Source organism: Solanum dulcamara, chromosome 10 (genome assembly GCF_947179165.1).
Source record: "Solanum dulcamara chromosome 10, daSolDulc1.2, whole genome shotgun sequence".
Classification (NCBI taxonomy): Eukaryota; Viridiplantae; Streptophyta; class Magnoliopsida; order Solanales; family Solanaceae; genus Solanum; species Solanum dulcamara.
The window spans coordinates 59,917,591-59,937,410 of NC_077246.1; positions in this window are offsets into that span (position 1 = coordinate 59,917,591).

The following is a 19,820-nucleotide window of genomic DNA, read 5'->3' on the forward strand; positions in this document are numbered from 1 at the left end:
TACGACTTATATGCATATGCATATAAGGTTATTACTTAATTAAGTTTATTGTGAATTTTAGTTAATATATATGTCATATCTATTTTTAGTATATACATAAGTATTTCTTTATAAAATATGTTATTTACTAAGTTTATTTTTTGTAATTTACTTTTTCATATTAATATATACGTATTTTAATAGGTCTTATGTACATATGTATATAAAAGGGTTATTATTTAAGTTTATTATATATTTAATTTGTTTATGTTAACATACCTATTAAACATCTATTTTTAGTATGTAATATATATAAGTGGCATTTATGTGTATATATACACAAATATTTATATTGTATGAACATGCATATTTACTTTACATATATAATATTATAATTTTATAGATTTATGATTTTACTTATTCAACATGTATTTGACAACTAATTATATGACATTTTATTTGTATGACTACTTATAATTATATCCTAATTAAATTTAATGTAGTTTATTTTTATATCAAATTATAATCTCAACCATAGATTTCATTTTGATCGGACGGCTCTCATTCGTTCTTTTCCTTTTTCACACCCCAAAACCCTAAAACTATCTTATTCTCTCTCTACCTCTTTCACCTAATTCTCTCTCTACCTCTTCACCTAACTCTCTCTTTCTATTCATCATCTTCTCAAAAGGAGAAGAAGACAACAACAAGAGTTGTCTTCTCCACCATATAGCCGCCACCGACGGCTCTCCCTCTTTCTCTCCATCGCCGCCTCTCCCTTTCTCTCTCCGTCGCCGCCTCTCCCTCTCTCTCCCCGTCACTCTCTTCTCCGCCACCAACGACGGCGAAACGCAGCAGCTCCACCAACGCCGCCAACAGCTTTTTCGCGACACCGACAACTCCGACGATAACAAGATATTGGTATATTTTCATTTAATCTTATTTATATTATATATATAAATACGTATATTGTGTTTCATGAATAGATCTAAAATTGTATAGTCCTTTTATGATTATTGTATATATGATATGTAAATTTATGTTATTGTTGAATTGTTTAATATTGATGAATGTGTGATTATTATTATGATTGATGTTATAGTTAATATTTATATGAGAATAATATGTGTATAGTAAATACGATTCATAAGATTATAGTTGCCAAAGATTTTGATTGAGTTGTATATTGATGATTATATATTATACGGTGTAAAATTCTTTTTTTTATTTTTTAATGAAATGTGTATAATAAGTTCTTTGCTTGGAAAATTTAGATCTTCTTATATTAGACTCCGTTTATAGATTTTGTTTTTCAAAAAAAAAAATGTGTTGGGTTGGTTGTCTACTTCAAATGATTTGTTAAATTTGAGATTCAAAGTTGTTTGTTTAGTTCCTAATCGATTAGTATTACAAAGCATATATCTATTTTTTGTTCATGTTCATGTTCATGTTCATTTTAGTGTTCATATTCATGTTCTTACATTTTAATTATGCACAAAAATATAGTTCATTTTTAGATGTTTACTTGCTTATTAATCGATTAAGATTATTATATATGTTTGTATTGTTTGTTTTTCTGTTCATGTTTACATTCTTGTATTTAATTATATACAAGTATAGTTGAGAATTTTTTACAATAAGATTGTTATTATTCACCATTGTATAAAATACATATCTTTTAATCCGGATGTCTATCGGATTAGTTAATTGATAAATGACATCTTGTTTTTCCATTTGAATTTAGGAAGAAGATTAAGTTTGTTTTACTTAATATGACAATTTTTGTTGATTGAAGTTTTTAGTGTTAAAAATAATAATAGTAATTGCTAATATGATATAATCATATTGTATTTGTCATAATTAATTTTGTCCCTTTATAAAAGTTTGAAATAAAGTTAGTATCAACTTTAAATATTTTAATGTCCCACCAATTTAAGGTTAATGCTCCACTATTTTGAAATAAAACATCTTTTGAGTGATTTTAGGAGTAAATCTTGGAAAGTTATTATTAATTTGATTGATTGTCCACTTATTTGAAATTTTTTGAATTAAAATTTTTGGCTATTTTGTCTTTGTTGAATTGATGGTATTCTTACCCATAGATTGATCAATATAAGTAGACACAAAGACACACACGAAAGAAGAGAAAAAAAAAACAGGAGAAGAAAAACACAAAGAAAAAAAAAGACAAGAATACAAAACAAAAGAAAAGAAAAGAACACTAGAATTGAGAGAAACCTCTTTTTTTAACAAATTACTTAATTACTTTCAAGTCTTTTCTTTTGCCTCTTTGCTACTTCAACTTGCTTGGATCTCGGATATTGCTACCGCTTTTCATTGACATAAAACTCATATTAACCGGTTAGTACTTTCTTTTCCTATTTTATTGTACTGTCTTTACTTTAGGTTCTTACATATTATATCTTGTCAAAATAAATACATGAAGGATCCAGGTTAGTTCCCATTTTCTTTGATATATTGGTTTATTATTTTAAAATGTGTTCTCGTTCTATTAGCTTGCTTTGTTGTAGCAAAATTATATAATCATGATATACCTCTATATATATTTGTATATTGGTTGTGTTTTCTTTATGATTTAGCAGGGCTTGAACTTCAAAGTTCAAGACACGAGGAGTGCGAAAGTTTAAAATATCATTATTTCGTTTACATTTTGTATTATTTATTCATTTACCTTTTGTTTTAATTTTGTAATAATCTTGTAAACTCTACTCTTCATAATAATAATAATGAAATTGGGGATAGTCTAAGGGGAGAGGAAATCTACGTGCTACTTGCAATTTTTTTACTTTGACACAAATTTTATGTGGTTGCGTGCGCTAAACAAATATACCGAAAGAAATTAGTTATTTTAATTATTTTTGTTGACTTTCAGATTTTAATTTTAGATGAAATACGTTTACCACACAAATAAATATTGATAAACCCTATACTTTAATTAGTTTATCAATTTTAATATTTTCATATATTTATATATATTAAACAACATGCCCAACTCTTGTATATTTTATTCAAACTATCAATCATTCTATTATTACATATCATGTACATACGCTTTCGATAGATAGTTTCCAGCATGTTAATTAAATCATATGTCACGGTTTAAGCTTAATATTTTCAGCATATTAATTGAAACTATACCTACACGACTTTAGCATGTTAAATTTTATAGAAATCATGTTTAAGATTTAATAAGTTTAATAGGCTACTTTAATAGATACAATACCTATATATTTGCTAATAAATATGTTTATAATATTATGTCATATAGAACTATGTTTATAAAATTGAATAATATTGCAAGCATATAAAACCAATATTTTCACCGTAAGAAATATACATAAATCACGTCTTTAGTACTTAATGAATATTTTTAGTATTTTTAAGAGTTAATTTACGCTTATAAGATTACAAATATTTTTATCATATTGACTCATATAGAAACTACATCTATAGAATTTAATTAATGTTCCAATACATACTTTATTTGGAAACTATGGCCATAAGATTTTTAACCATATAGAAATCATGTTTAATGTAGAATGTGGTCAATATATATAAATCATGCGTTTAAGTTAATAAATAGTTTATCTGTTATGTAGAATTCATGTCTATAGGCCGTTATAAAATATTTTTAGTATAATATTATTAACAAAAAAAATCATACCTCTAGATTTTTAATAAATATTTTAGCACCTTTTATTAAAACCAAGCCTCTAGAATTGTAACAAATGTTTATCATAGTTTATATATAGAGACCATGTCTATAGGATTTGATAAATATTTGTCATGTTATTTTATTTTAAAAACCATGCTTACAATTTTAATCAATTTTCAACATATCATTTCATTTAGACACCATGTCTATAAATAATATTTAAAATAAATTTCAACATACTAATCATCTAGGTATCGTTTATAGGGTTTAATATTATTTCAAGCGTATAGAAAACTACGTCGGTAAGAATATTTTGAGCCTATTGGATCCATGAGATCTAACAATATTTCTCGCATATTTTATCATATAACAATTATGTTTATAGGTATTATAATTCTAACATGTCAATTAAATGGATATTAGGCCTTCATAAATATTTTTTCATAACAATTATGAGTAGAATTCATGTCCCCTAGGGTTCTAATAAATATTTATCATATTATTCTATATTTGAAATCATGTCTATAATTTAATACATCTTTAGTATATCAACATTTAGAAAACCATACCCATAGCGTTTAATAAAATTTTTAGCATGCTCTTAACTAAAGTCATATGAATAGTATTCTATAAAATATTGTTAGTTAATAACTAAAATTATCAAGCATACTTCTTTTTATTATAATCACCTAAGTAATTAAATTTGTCCGTCATATTATTCAAGTTTTTATGTTTATAATACCTGTGTCTGATTGTACGCACACACATAATCATTATGACCTTCACAATTTATATGTGTTTTCAAGCATGTTAATTAATTAATTTAGAGGCTTATTTGAGATTTTATGTGCTAACTGCTTGTCCTATCTGTTTTGTTTGACGATGTGTCTAATTAGGATGCCTATATTTCCTTTGGTCTAAAACCTACTCTAAATAGTGCGTCCAATGCCTCTTGGATATTAAGTTGGGACGTTTAGACACCTTTTAAGACGTTAGTTTTTATTATTTTCTTTTAGATCGCTTTAGGGTCATAATAATAAATAAACTTAAGAGGGGTAGGGGTAATTAGGCCCTTCGGAAATGATGGAAGTTGACCCGAGCAGAAAAATGACAAAAACTTTATATATTTTGTCTTCCGATTAATGAGCCGGCGCTGATCCGAAGAAAAATAAGAATGTAGATAATTTTATTTCCTGTCGACTTTTAAATATTTTGTTTGTATATATATATATATTTGGGATAGTTTAATATTTTAAAATTCAATGATTTTTAGGCATCCTCAATCTTATTAGAGATTTCACCCAAATTAGATTTACAACATATTACATATTCATATATCTACCCTTGTCTATTATCTTATTCATTTTCTTTTTTTTATTGTGGCTACAAATAAAGTAACCATTGCTAATACTAGACATTTAATTTACCATAAATTTAGTAAGTTATTTATTCAAATAATTTTAAAATATACATTTGTATTTTTATATATTTAAATATATTATTTATTATTTATTTTACTATACAATAAATATATTATTATTAAATTTGGTTCATTCATATATAAGACGTATATATATGACATACCTTATATTTTCACCTTTTTCTCAAATTTAATAAAAACCCTTTTTCTTAATATTTCTAAAACAAACAAATGAATAAATATCCCTAATCATTTTTTCTAAAACTAAGTTTAAGGACTATCTTCGGATAGGCTCTGAGGGATGCCTAATACCTTCCCCTCGAGTAACTAAAACCCTTACTTAGAATCTCACAGGTTTCGCAAATCAAAATAGAGTTTACATTTACAAAAAAAAATTGGTTTTCCTAATATTTTCCTTAAAATTAGGTGGCGACTCTAAACATTTTCAAAATCAGAGGCATAGCCATTTTTATGTTGTGAACCAGTTTTGACCCGTTCGAAAATGGGGTGCGACAATACTCTTATGTCAAATTTCAACATTACATAAATATGATTTTAAAAGAAAAAAGAAAAGTAAATATAATTTTAAAAGAAAAAGGAAATGTAAGTCTATAATCTTATTCAACAATGAATTCTACTTTAATTTAAAAATTAGAATACAACTAAATATATATACTAATGAAAAAATAAACATAGAATAAGAAAAAAAAATAGATTATATGAAAAAATTGCATGGAATCACATGAAGTAAATCTAAAATGAGGTATGACAAATCTAAGTTTATCTAATGGAATAACATGAATCTCATCAAGGTACCAACGAAATGAGGTATAACAAATCTAAAATTTAGTGCTATAATTGTCATAAATTTGGACATTACTCTTGAGAATGTCATAGTAATGTTGAAGAAAAAGTCAACTTTGTTGATAATAACAAAGAAGAAAATGAGTCAATATTGTTAATGACACTCAAAGAAGAAAATACAGATGATTGCAATTCATGGTATCTTGACAATGGAGCAAGCAATCATATGTTAGGATACAAAGACAAGTTTATGAAGATCAAGAAAGCAGTGAAAGGTAATGTGTCTTTTGGAGATACCTCAAGGCAGTGGCGAAAACAGAATTTTCATCGAGGGGTTTAAAAAAATAACTAAGCACGCTAATAGTATCTACAAATAAGCGGGTCGGATTGGGTCATATATGAACGGATCGGATCAAATATAAGCAACTAGATAAAATTCAACTCTACCTCAACACTAACAATAAAATAGAGAAAGTACGTGTTTGACATAATACTAAAATCAATATGAGAAAATATATTTTTAAAATTTTAATTATGGGTTCTGTCGCCGTCATTTTTGTATATATACATTATTCAATTTTTAAAACTAAATAAGGAACACAAAAGATTATACTATCCAAAAAAATCTATTAAAATAAGATAAATAATTAAATGAAAGTTTAATAACGAGGATTTTCTTAATTCTTGATTTGTACGTTAAAAGCACATTTTTTCTTAAGTTATGATCACTAATCTGTAGTAGAAGGATATGAGAATAATTTCAAAATCCAATCTTAGTTATTTAATCTTACTTATAATCATATTATTCTTTAATCAAATAAAAATTAAATGTTTGACTTAAAATGAGTATGAGAGATATTTTTTTAATTTTAAGTATGAAAACTCAAAAAAAAGTTATAAATTTTACTTAATTTTATAAAAATAGAAAAAAAACATTTATAAAGTGTAATTCATTTTATGTTGTGCTCTAAACTATTTGTGTAAAATAATTAAACACATATAATACAGTTTAATATTACAATATTGGGGTTGGACGTTTCATTTATTAAGCAAATAAAAATGAAAATCGGCTGAAACTAAAATATGAAAAATAAATGTTGTTACCTAGGCTTGAACCCACAAAGTTGGTGTAACAACCCCTAAAATGTTGTATGTCGGTATTTCAATTCTCGACGAAAATAATACAGCCTCTGTATTTTGGGCATAACTTTTCATAGGTTGGTACAAATTAGGTGATTCAAATTTCTGGGTAATCACAACATCCTTACCTACAACTTTCATGAGAACATAACTACAAATTCGGAGTATAAGTAGGTCAAATAAATTAATCTTTGCAAGATATAGTGCTGTGACGGAATTGAGTGTTGATAGAAGAAAATTCATATCTCACTGTAGTTTGCTCCAAATTGGTTGATTCTTGAATGATATGAAACTAGACTTCCATATCTACAATTCTTATGAAGACACCAAATCCTAATAAGGAATTTATCTTATTCAAACGCAGCTTCGAAAACGAGTATTCTGTTAAAAAGAACTCATCTTACCTACCATGGAAATATCTAGATGCATTTGACATCATGCATGATATAAATTGTCCTCCATTTAACATCATCTATGACATCAATATATTCCATTAAATTTTCAGATTTTTCTTTATAATTATTTTATTTATTGTTAGGTCCCTCTTTTCCACCTATAAATACCCATCTTATTTCCTTATTTTATTCATCAAGCTTTCTTAAGCATTTCTTCTCTCTATATACTTCTTCTCAAATATAGTTTTAGTTTTAATAGTATAAAAATACTACTCCGGTGATTCTTATACTCCGGGTAGTACACAAAACGCTCCGGCGAGAAGAAAAGGCTAGGGGTCCAAGAGTGTTCCAATTCGGAGTAAACCTTCGGATTTAAGGTATGTAAGGCTTTCATAGCATTGAATTGAGTTCGTCCATGCGCCCAATATTTAAATTCATTATAATTGAGTTATAGTTTAGTTTTATCCAAATCTTGAATTCTAAATAAAATAATTCTTCTTCTATTGAGTTTGATATATTATGCATTAATATTATTATTATTCTTATCTCTCATATTATTGGAATTATTGTTCATGGCTACTTTCCCATGAATCCTAATTGATTTAATGTTCATGAATATTTTTACACATGTTTTGAGTAAAGATGTTGGCTTTTTATTATTTTTATTGATAAAAAAAGAGTTATATGAATTAATACTATATATGTATTTTATTGAGTTTTGAAAGAGCAAAAGAGTTGAATTTGAATGAATTTGAGAAAATGATATTTTGAGCAAGATGTTTTGATGAGATATAAATGATGTTTTTGGAAGTATAATGATTGATGAACATGAAATGAGATGAGTTTGATGATTTAAATTAAAGTCCAATGAGACTAGATGATGAGTTTAATATGAGCACATATTTTGGGAGTAGTATTGAGCACCGAGTTGGATAAGAGTTTAATTGACTCAAACCCCAGAACTACGTAGCCAGCGTAGGATGGAGGCTATGCCTCTTAAGTCCCCAAAAGAGGACTTTGATGAGTGGATCCAAGATGGTGATGTCCTTTACCCTGGCAAGGTATTGGATGGATGTGGCAACGACATCGCTTCGTTGTATCATCGCTAGCTCATAAGTGATGGTTGTCGGTTAGAGAAACTCCCAACTGAGTAAGCATTGCTTATTACTATTATTTTTATTATTTTATTTTAAACTTGCATTACATATTCATGTTGAGATGATGTTGAGTTCTGAGCTGAGTTTTCTTGAGAGGAGTTTCTTGATATCTGTTCTTACCTTCCTGCCATTTTACATACTCGTACATTCCACGTACTGACGTCATTCGACCTGCATCGTTTTATGATGCAGATACAGGTGTTAGAGATCCTCAACAGGCGCATCGTTGAAGATCATTTCTTTTCGGCTATTTGGTGAGTCCTTCTTGTATTCGAAGGAACTCCTTATCCTTTTATTATTGTTGAGTGTGATGTTTCTTTTGAGGTAGCCATGTACATGTCATTGTCACCATCTAAGAGTATTAGAGGCTTCATAGATAGAGTCTGATGATGTAATCGGAGTAGTTCTCCTTAGAAACTACTTCTTATAAGAATTATCTATTTTTCCTTTGATTATGACAAGCCCACATTAGTATTCTTAAGTCTTCCGCTGATGAATAAATAAGAAATGAGACCAAGTGGTTCTCTCGGAAGCCAGAAATGGTTTCTGAGTGCCGGCCACGCCTAGGGTACCCTCTCGGGGCGTGACAAACTTGGTATCAGAGCCTAGAGTTCAAGAGTTCTAGGGTGTCTATGAAGCCGTGTCTAGTAGAGTCTTGTTTATGGGTGTGTCGTGCACCACACTTATAATTAGGAAGCTATAGGACATTAGGAATTATTTTACTTCTTTCATAATCTGAGTTCGTGCGATAGAGTTTAACTCTATAAAATCTTTCTTTCTAATTCGTGCATTTACACGTTTCAGACATGCCTCCTAAACGTTCAGCTAGTCAGAGGAACGCTGTCAGCACTGAGGTTCCACAGTCAGTGATGCCTCCACGGAGAACTAGGGGCCGACCTGCAAGGTCTACTGAGGTACCCCAAGTACCTACTGTTCAGACCACTCCTACTTCTGAGGAAGATTTTCGAGGAGCGATTGCTATGCTCACCCAGTTGGTGGCTGCTCGAAATAGTAGCCAGAGTTCACCAACTCCTAGCTCTAGTTATCAAGAGCCGTCTGCTTCCACGAGGATCAGAGATTTTCTGAGAATGAATCCGCCGATCTTCACGGGTTCCAATGTTGATAAAGACCCCCAAAATTTCATTGATGAGATGTGGAAGATACTAAAAGCGATGCATGCTACAGAGATCGAAGGGGTTGAGTTGGTGTCTTATCAACTCAAGGATGTGGCAAATGTCTGGTATAACCAGTGGGAAGAAAGTAGAGGTAAGGATGCAGAGCCTGCTCTTTGGGATGAGTTTGAAAGAGCATTTCTTGATAACTTCTTTCCCCAAGAGCTACGTGAAGCAAAAATTGAGGAGTTTGTGAACCTCAAGCAAGAGAGTATGACTGTGAAAGAGTATAGTTTGAAGTTTATTCAATTGTCTAAATATGCCCCAGAAATGATTTCTCATATGAGGTCTAAGATGAGGAAGTTTGTCTCTGGCCTAGGCAAACATGTAAAGAAAGAATGTAAGGCAATGCTAATGATTTCTGACATGGATTTTTCTAGATTGATGGTGTATGCTCAGCAGGTTGAGGATGACAAGAAAAAGGACCGAGAAGAACACCTAAGCAAGAAGGCTAAGTCTGCTGGGAATGAGAATGAGCAGAAGCAAGGGAAGGGTAACAAGTCTTTCTTTCAGAAAAGGTCTTCCAACTATGCACCTTCCCCAACAAATGCTTTTACACCTAATACCAGGTATGATCAGAGATCGCTAAGTCACCAAAACTTTCGATCTCAAGGTTCTCAGTCCCAATTAAGTATGACTCAAGGTTCTAGAGGAAAACCACCATGTGCTAGATGTGGGAGGCTCCATTTGGGAGAGTGTCGTGTGGGCACCAATGCTTGCTACGGATGTGGAAAGATAGGTCACTTCCAGAATGAGTATCCTTCAAAAAGGCAGGGAGATGGAAGTAGTAGAGCTCAGTTTTCTTCTGCAGCTCCACAGAATAGAGGTAATCAAAGAGGTGCAGCTTCAAGTGCAGATAGGGGAACCAACCGTCTGTATGCTATGGGTAGTCGCCAAGACCAAGAGAATACACCCGATGTTGTTACCGGTATGCTCCGAGTCCTTTCTTTTGATGTGTATGCATTACTTGATCCGGGCGCTACATTATCTTTTGTGACTCCTTACTTGGCTAGTAAATTTGAGATCCTTCCAAAGTATTTTCTTGAGCCTTTCAGTGTGTCTACTCCTGTTGGTGATTTTATCTTAGTTGAGAGGGTCTATAGAAATTCTACTGTGTCAATCTATCATAGGGATACCATGGCTGACTTAGTTGAGTTAGACATGGTTGATTTTGATGTGATTCTTGGTATGGACTGGCTTTATTCTTGTTATGCTTCGGTTGATTGTAGGACCCGAATTGTCAAGTTTCAATTTCCAAACGAGCCTATCTTAGAGTGGAAGGGGAATTCTGTAGTGCCTAGGGGTAAATTTATTTCCTACCTTAAGGCCAGAAAATTAATCTCTAAGGGATGTATATATCATATAGTTCAAGTCAAAAATATTAATGATCAGACTCCATCTCTTGAGTCATTTCCCATTGTGAATGAGTTTCCTGAAGTCTTTCCTGAGGATCTACCCGGAATCCCTCCTGATAGAAAGATAAACTTTGGTATTGATGTCCTTCCTGATACACAACCTATCTCCATTCCTCCTTATAGGATGGCTCCTGCTGAGTTAAAAGAGTTGAAAGAACAACTGAAAGACCTCCTAGATAAGGGGTTTATTAGGCCAAGTGTCTCACCTTGGGGCGCTCCTGTCCTATTCGTGCGAAAGAAAGATGGGTCCCTTAGAATGTGCATTGATTACCGACAACTAAACAAGATCACCATTAAAAACAAGTACCCTCTCCCCAGAATAGATGATTTATTTGACCAACTTCAGGGTGCCACATGTTTCTCTAAGATAGACCTCAGATCAGGCTATCACCAGTTGAAAGTGAGAGAATGTGACATCCCAAAGACGGCTTTTCGAACCCGCTATGGTCATTTTGAGTTTCTTGTTATGTCCTTTGGATTGACAAATGCTCCAGCAGCTTTTATGGACCTCATGAACCGAGTATTCAAGCCATACCTAGATACATTTGTAATTGTCTTCATCGATGATATTTTGGTCTACTCTAGAAGTAAGAGTGAGCATGCTAATCACCTTGGGATTGTCCTTCAAACTCTTAAGAAGAAGGAGTTGTATGCTAAGTTTTCAAAGTGTGAGTTTTGGCTTGATTCTGTAGCATTCCTAAGTCATATTATATCTGGGGATGGAATCCAAGTTGATACTCAAAAGATTGAGGCAGTTAAAAACTGTCCTCGACCCACCTCTCCAACCGACATAAGGAGTTTCTTAGGTTTGGCTGGTTACTACAGGAGGTTTGTTGAGGGATTTTCATCCATATCCTCACCATTGACTAAGCTGACTCAGAAGAAGGCTAAGTTTCAATGGTCTAATGCTTGTGAGAAAAGTTTTCAAGAGTTGAAAGCTAGATTGACTATTGCTCCAGTACTATCCCTACCCGAAGGAATAGATGGTTTTGTAATCTATTGTGATGCTTCAAGAGTTGGGTTGGGATGTGTATTAATGCAGAAAGGTAAGGTCATTGCCTATGCCTCCAGGCAGCTTAAGACTCATGAGAGGAACTACCCCACTCATTACCTTGAGTTGGCAGCTGTGGTATTTGCTCTTAAGATTTGGCGTCACTATCTTTATGGTGTACATGTAGATGTGTTCACAGACCATAAGAGCTTACAGTATGTATTCAGCCAGAAGGAGCTGAATTTGAGGCAAAGGAGATGGCTAGAGTTGCTCAAGGATTATGACATGAGCATTCTCTACCACCCAGGTAAAGCAAATGTAGTTGCTGATGCTCTTAGCAGGTTATCTATGGGGAGTACAACTCATGTGGAAGAGGAAAAGAAGGAGTTGGCAAAGGAAGTGCATAGACTTGCGCGTTTGGGAGTTCAACTTATTGACTCTAGTGAGGGTGGTACAATAGTATGAAATGGAGCCGAATCATCTCTAGTTGCAGAGGTGAAAGAAAAGCAAGATCAGGACCCCATTCTTCTTCAACTGAAGGATGAGGTTCACAAGCAGAAGGTAATGGCTTTTACCAAAGGGGGAGATAGAGTGTTGAGATATCAAGAAAGATTATGTGTTCCAAGTGTTGATGGTATTAGGGAGAGAATCATGAAAGAAGCCCATAATTCTAAGTATTCCATCCATCCAGGTTCAACAAAGATGTATCATGACTTAAGAGAAGTATACTGGTGGAGTGGAATGAAGAGAGATATAGCAGAGTTTGTGTCCAAGTGCCCAAATTGCCAACAAGTTAAAGTTGAGCACCAAAGGCCTTGTGGAGTGGCTCAGAATATAGAGATATCGGAATGGAAGTGGGAAATGATCAATATGGACTTCATTACCGTTTTACCACGAACCCGCAAACAACATGACTCTATTTGGGTGATTGTGGATAGGATGACCAAATCGGCCCATTTCTTGTCGGTTAAGACTACGAACACTGCAGAGGATTATGCCAAACTGTATCTTAGAGAGATTGTTAGACTGCATGGAGTTCCTTTGCCTATCATCTCTGATAGGGGAGCTCAATTTACTGCTCAGTTTTGGAAGTCATTTCAGAAGGGCTTGGGTTCAAGAGTGACCCTTAGTACTTCTTTTCATCCGCAAACAGATGGCCAGGCAGAGCGTACGATACAGACTTTGGAGGATATGTTAAGAGCCTGTGTCATTGACTTCAAAGGTAATTGGGATGATCATTTACCTCTTATTGAGTTTGCATACAATAATAGTTTCCATTCGAGTATTCAAATGGCTCCTTATGAAGCTCTGTATGGGAGGAGATGTAGATCACCAATTGGTTGGTTTGAAGTTGGTGAAGCTGAGTTGATTGGGCCAGACTTGGTTCATCAAGCTATGGAGAAGGTGAAAACCATACAAGAGAGGTTGAGGACTGCTCAAAGTCGCCAAAAATCCTACACTGATGTTAGAAGAAGAGATTTGGAGTTCAAAGTGTACGATTGGGTATATTTGAAAGTTTCACCCATGAAGGGTGTGATGAGATTTGGAAAAAAAGGGAAGCTTATTCCCCGCTACATTGGTCCTTATCAGATTATGAGGAGGGTAGGTAACGTAGCCTATGAATTGGAGTTGCCTCCAGAATTAGCTGCTATTCATCCCGTGTTTCACATCTCTATGCTTAAGAAGTGTTTGGGAGATCCTTCACTTGTTGTCCCAGCTGAGAGCATTGGGGTGAAAGAGAGTTTGAGTTATGAAGAGATTCCAGTTCAAATTCTTGATCGTCAGGTTCGCAAATTAAGAACTAAGGAAGTGGCATCTGTCAAAGTCCTATGGCGAAATCAATTTGTTGAAGAGGCTACATGGGAAGCTGAAGAAGATATGAAGGCTAACTATCCTCATCTATTTATGCCTTCTGATGACGATATTCAAGGTAATATTCCTTACTTCTACCTTTGAGTCGATGTTTATTCTTGAGTTTGAGTCACTGACCATTTGAGTATCGGAGTTGATGTATTGATGATATTCATTCTTTATGTCTCCTATTTTCATCTTCATTCGAGGACGAATGATCCCAGGGGGGAGATATTGTAACAACCCCTAAAATGTTGTATGTCGGTATTTCAATTCTCAACGAAAATAATATAGCCTCTGTATTTTGGGCATAACTTTTCATAGGTTGGTACAAATTAGGTGATTCAAATTTCTGGGTAATCACAACATCCTTACCTACAACTTTCATGAAGAACATAACTACAAATTCGGAGTATAAGTAGGTCAAATAAATTAATCTTTGCAAGATATAGTGCTGTGACGGAATTGAGTGTTGATAGAAGAAAATTCATATCTCACTGTAGTTTGCTCCGAATTGGTTGATTCTTGAATGATATGAAACTAGACTTCCATATCTACAATTCTTATGAAGACACCAAATTCTAATAAGGAATTTATCTTATTCAAACGCAGCTTCGAAAACGAGTATTCTGTTAAAAAGAACTCATCTTACCTACCATGGAAACATCTAGATGCATTTGACATCATGCATGACATAAATTGTCCTCCATTTAACATCATCTATGACATCAATATATTCCATTAAATTTTCAGATTTTTCTTTATAATTATTTTATTTATTGTTAGGTCCCTCTTTTCCACCTATAAATACCCATCTTATTTCCTCATTTTATTCATCAAACTTTCTTAAGCATTTCTTCTCTCTATATACTTCTTCTCAAATATAGTTTTAGTTTTAGTAGTATAAAAATACTACTCCGGTGATTCTTATACTCCGAATAGTACACAAAACGCTCCGGCGAGAAGAAAAGGCTAGGGGTCCAAGAGTGTTCCAATTCGGAGTAAACCTTCGGATTTAAGGTATGTAAGGCTTTCATAGCATTGAATTGAGTTCGTCCATGCGCCTAATATTTAAATTCATTATAATTGAGTTATAGTTTAGTTTTATCCAAATCTTGAATTCTAAATAAAATAATTCTTCTTCTATTGCGTTGGATATATTTATGCATTAATATTATTATTATTCTTATCTCTCATATTATTGGAATTATTATTCATGGCTACTTTCCCATTAATCCTAATTGATTTAATGTTCATGAATATTTTTACACATGTTTTGAGTAAAGATGTTGGCTTTTTATTATTTTTATTGATAAAAAAAGAGTTATATGAATTAATACTATATATGTATTTTATTGAGTTTTGAAAGAGCAAAAGAGTTAAATTTGAATGAATTTGAGAAAAATGATATTTTGAGCAAGATGTTTTGATGAGATATAAATGATGTTTTTGGAAGTATAATGATTGATGAACATGAAATGAGATGAGTTTGATGATTTAAATTAAAGTCCAATGAGACTAGATGATGAGTTTAATATGAGCACATATTTTGGGAGTAGTATTGAGCACCGAGTTGGATAAGAGTTTAATTGACTCAAACCCCAGAACTACGTAGCCAGCGTAGGATGGAGGCTATGTCTCTTAAGTCCCAAAAAGAGGACTTTGATGAATGGATCCAAGATGGTGATGTCCTTTACCCTGGCAAGGTATTGGATGGATGTGGCAACGACATCGCTTCGTTGTATCATTGCTAGTTCATAAGTGATGGTTGTTGGTTAGAGAAACTCCCAACTGAGTAAGCATTGCTTATTACTATTATTTTTATTATTTTATTTTAAACTTGCATTACATATTCATGTTGAAATGATGTTGAGTTCTGAGCTGAGTTTTCTTGAGAGGAGTTTCTTGATATCTGTTCTTACCTTCCTGCCATTTTACATACTCGTACATTCCACGTACTGACGTCATTCGACCTGCATCGTTTTATGATGCAGATACAGGTGTTAGAGATCCTCAACAGGCGCATCGTTGAAGATCATTTCTTTTCAGCTATTTGGTGAGTCCTTCTTGTATTCGAAGGAACTCCTTATCCTTTTATTATTGTTGAGTGTGATGTTTCTTTTGAGGTAGCCATGGATATGTCATTGTCACCATCTAAGAGTATTAGAGGCTTCATAGATAGAGTCTGATGATGTAATCGGAGTAGTTCTCCTTAGAAACTACTTCTTATAAGAATTATCTATTTTTCCTTTGATTATGACAAGCCCACATTAGTATTCTTAAGTCTTCCGCTGATGAATAAATAAGAAATGAGACCAAGTGGTTCTCTCGAAAGCCAGAAATGGTTTCTGAATGCCGGCCACGCCTAGGGTACCCTCTCGGGGCGTGACAGTTGGCGCCTGAATTTGCAAATTCATGAACCTCTTTACCACTAGATCAAGTCTTTGGCTTGTCCTTAGGGGGTTCATCATAGAATATATACGCATAAACCAACAAACTGATTCTGTATATACAATGTAATTTTTCGACGAAGGGTGTTCGGATGAACCCCCTAGGCTGCATGTAGCTCCGCCCATGCCTCAAGGATTCAAATTGAAGGATTGGTATGATTCCTATATCTTGTAAAGATCGTGACCATAAATTGATTAACGAGGTTTACTGTGTGTCAAAATTATAAAGTAATATTTTAAGTTTGAGTCAATTTCTTGAAAAAAGATATGATATTTATATGGAAAATATGCATTTTTGGTAACTTAATTGCTAAAGTGCATATGACAAAGAATAGGTTATTCCCTTTAAATCTTAAGACCATATATGCACAGTGTTTGAAAGCTAATGTACAAGATGACTCATAGTGTTCGCATATGCGATTTGAACACTTGAATTTTAAAACATTCAAATCAATGGGAGAAAAGAACATGATTGATAGTTTTCGTCAATCGACCATCCCAATCAGTTTTTTAAGCTTATCTTATTGAAAAACATGTAAGGAGGAGTTTTCTGTAGGAGACCACATCAAGAACAACTAAGCCACTCCAGCTTGTTCATACTGATGTGTGTAGCCCAATCAATCCACCTTCTTTAGGTAAAAGTAAATACTTCTTGCTTTTTATGGATGATTTCAGTAGAAAGACTTAGGTATTTTTTTTGAAGTAAAAATCTGAAGCTTTTAATGCGTTTAATAATTTCAAGGAACTTGTAGAAAAAGAAAGCGACTATGAAATAAAAGCATTAAGGTCTGATAGAAGAGGCGAATTCACTTCAAAAATATTTAATGACGTTTGTCAATCTCATGGAAATTCATCGCCCTCTAACGATACCTTAGTTGCCCCAACAAAATGGAGTTGCATAAAGAAAAAATAGAACAATTATTAATATGGCTATATGTATGTTGAAAGCTAAAAATCTACCAAAATTTTTTTTGGGCCGCGGTTATTTCTTGTGCAGTTTATTTGAGCAACATGTCTCCAATAAAAAATGTAAGGGATCAAACACCTCAAGAAGCATGGAGCGAAAGAAAGTCAAGTCCCAAGTAATTGAGAATCTTTGGGAGCATAGCCTATGCTCTTGTTCTACATCAAGGGAGCGCTAAATTTGATGATCGAAGTGTTAAGATGTGTTTGTTGGCTATGAAAAAAGTTCAAAAGGCTATAAGTTATACAACCCACGCAATAACAAAGTGGTTGTGAGTCATGATGTTGAATTTGATGAAGAAGCAACAAAGAATTGGGAGGCTCAGGAAAAAAGAATATATTATTTTTTTCCATACTTTGGAGATGAATAAGACCAAGATGCAACCTCACCTCCTTCACAAGCAAATATTGTATATATGTCTACTTCAGGAAAATCAAGTGAAAGACCATATAAGATGAGCAATCCAGAACTTTATGATAACAAAGAATGAGTTACTAATTTTGATTTTTTTGTGTTATTTGTTTACTGATAGTGAACCAATGAATTTTGATGAAGATGTTACAAATAAAAGGTGGAGACAAGCCATGGAGGAGGAAATACAATCAATAGAGAAGAACAACACTTGGAAGTTGACAATTCTTTCCGAGAATCATTGAGCAATTGATGTCAAATAGATATACAAGACGAAGAAAAATGCTAGTGGAGAGGTGCAGAGTGTCACGCCCCGAGAGGGTACCCTAGGCGTGACCGGCACTCAGAAACCATTTCTGGCTTTCGAGAGAACCACTTGGTCTCATTTCTTATTTATTCATCAGCGGAAGACTTAAGAATACTAATGTGGGCTTGTCATAATCAAAGGAAAAATAGATAATTCTTATAAGAAGTAGTTTCTAAGGAGAACTACTCCGATTACATCATCAGACTCTGTCTATGAAGCCTCTAATACTCTTAGAAGGTGTCAATGACATGTACATGGCTACCTCAAAAGAAACATCACACTCAACAATAATAAAAGGATAAGGAGTTCCTTCGAATACAAGAAGGACTCACCAAATAGTCGAAAAGAAATGATCTTCAATGATGCGCCTGTTGAGGATCTCTAATACCTGTATCTGCATCATAAAATGATGCAGGTCGAATGACGTCAGTACGTGGAATGTACGAGTATGTAAAATGGCAGGAAGGTAAGGACAGATATCAAGAAACTCCTCTCAATAAAACTCAGCTCAGAACTCAACATCATCTCAACATGAATATGTAATGCAAGTTTAAAATAAAATAATAAAAATAATAGTAATAAGCAATGCTTACTCAGTTGGGAGTTTCTCTAACCGACAACCATCACTTATGAGCTAGCGATGATACAACGAAGCGATGTCGTTGCCACATCCATCCAATACCTTGCCAGGGTAAAGGACATCACCATCTTGGATCCACTCATCAAAGTCCTCTTTTGGGGACTTAAGAGGCATAGCCTCCATCCTACGCTGGCTACGTAGTTCTGGGGTTTGAGTCAATTAAACTCTTACCCAACTCGGTGCTCAATACTACTCCCAAAATATGTGCTCATATTAAACTCATCATCTAGTCTCATTGGACTTTAATTTAAATCATCAAATTCATCTCATTTCATGTTCATCAATCATTATACTTCCAAAAATATCATTTACATCTCATCAAAACATCTTGCTCAAAATATCATTTTTCTCAAATTCATTCAAATTCAACTCTTTTGCTCTTTCAAAACTCAATAAAATATATATATAGTATTAATTCATATAACTTTCTTTTTATCAATAAAAATAATAAAAAGCTAACATCTTTACTCAAAACATGTGTAAAAATATTCATGAACATCAAATCAATTTGGATTCATGGAAAAGTAGCCATGAACAATAATTCCAATAATATGAGAGATAAGAATAATAATAATATTAATGCATAAATATATCCAACGCAATAGAAGAAGAATTATTTCATTTAGAATTCAAGATTTGGATAAAACTCAACTATAACTCAATTAAAATAAATTTAAATATTAGGCGCATGGACGAACTCAATCCAATGCTATGAAAGCCTTACATACCTTAAATCCGAAGGTTTACTCCGAATTGGAACACTCTTGGACCCCTAGCCTTTTCTTCTCGCCGGAGCGTTTTGTGTACTACCCGGAGTATAAGAATCACCGGAGTAGTATTTTTATACTACTAAAACTAAAAATATATTTGAGAAGAAGTATATAGAGAGAAGAAATGCTTAAGAAAGCTTGATGAATAAAATGAGAAAATAAGGTGGGTATTTATAGGTGGGAAAGAGGGACCTAACAATAAATAAAATAATTATAAAGAAAAATCTGAAAATTTAATGGAATATATTGATCTCATGGATGATGTTAAATGGAGGACA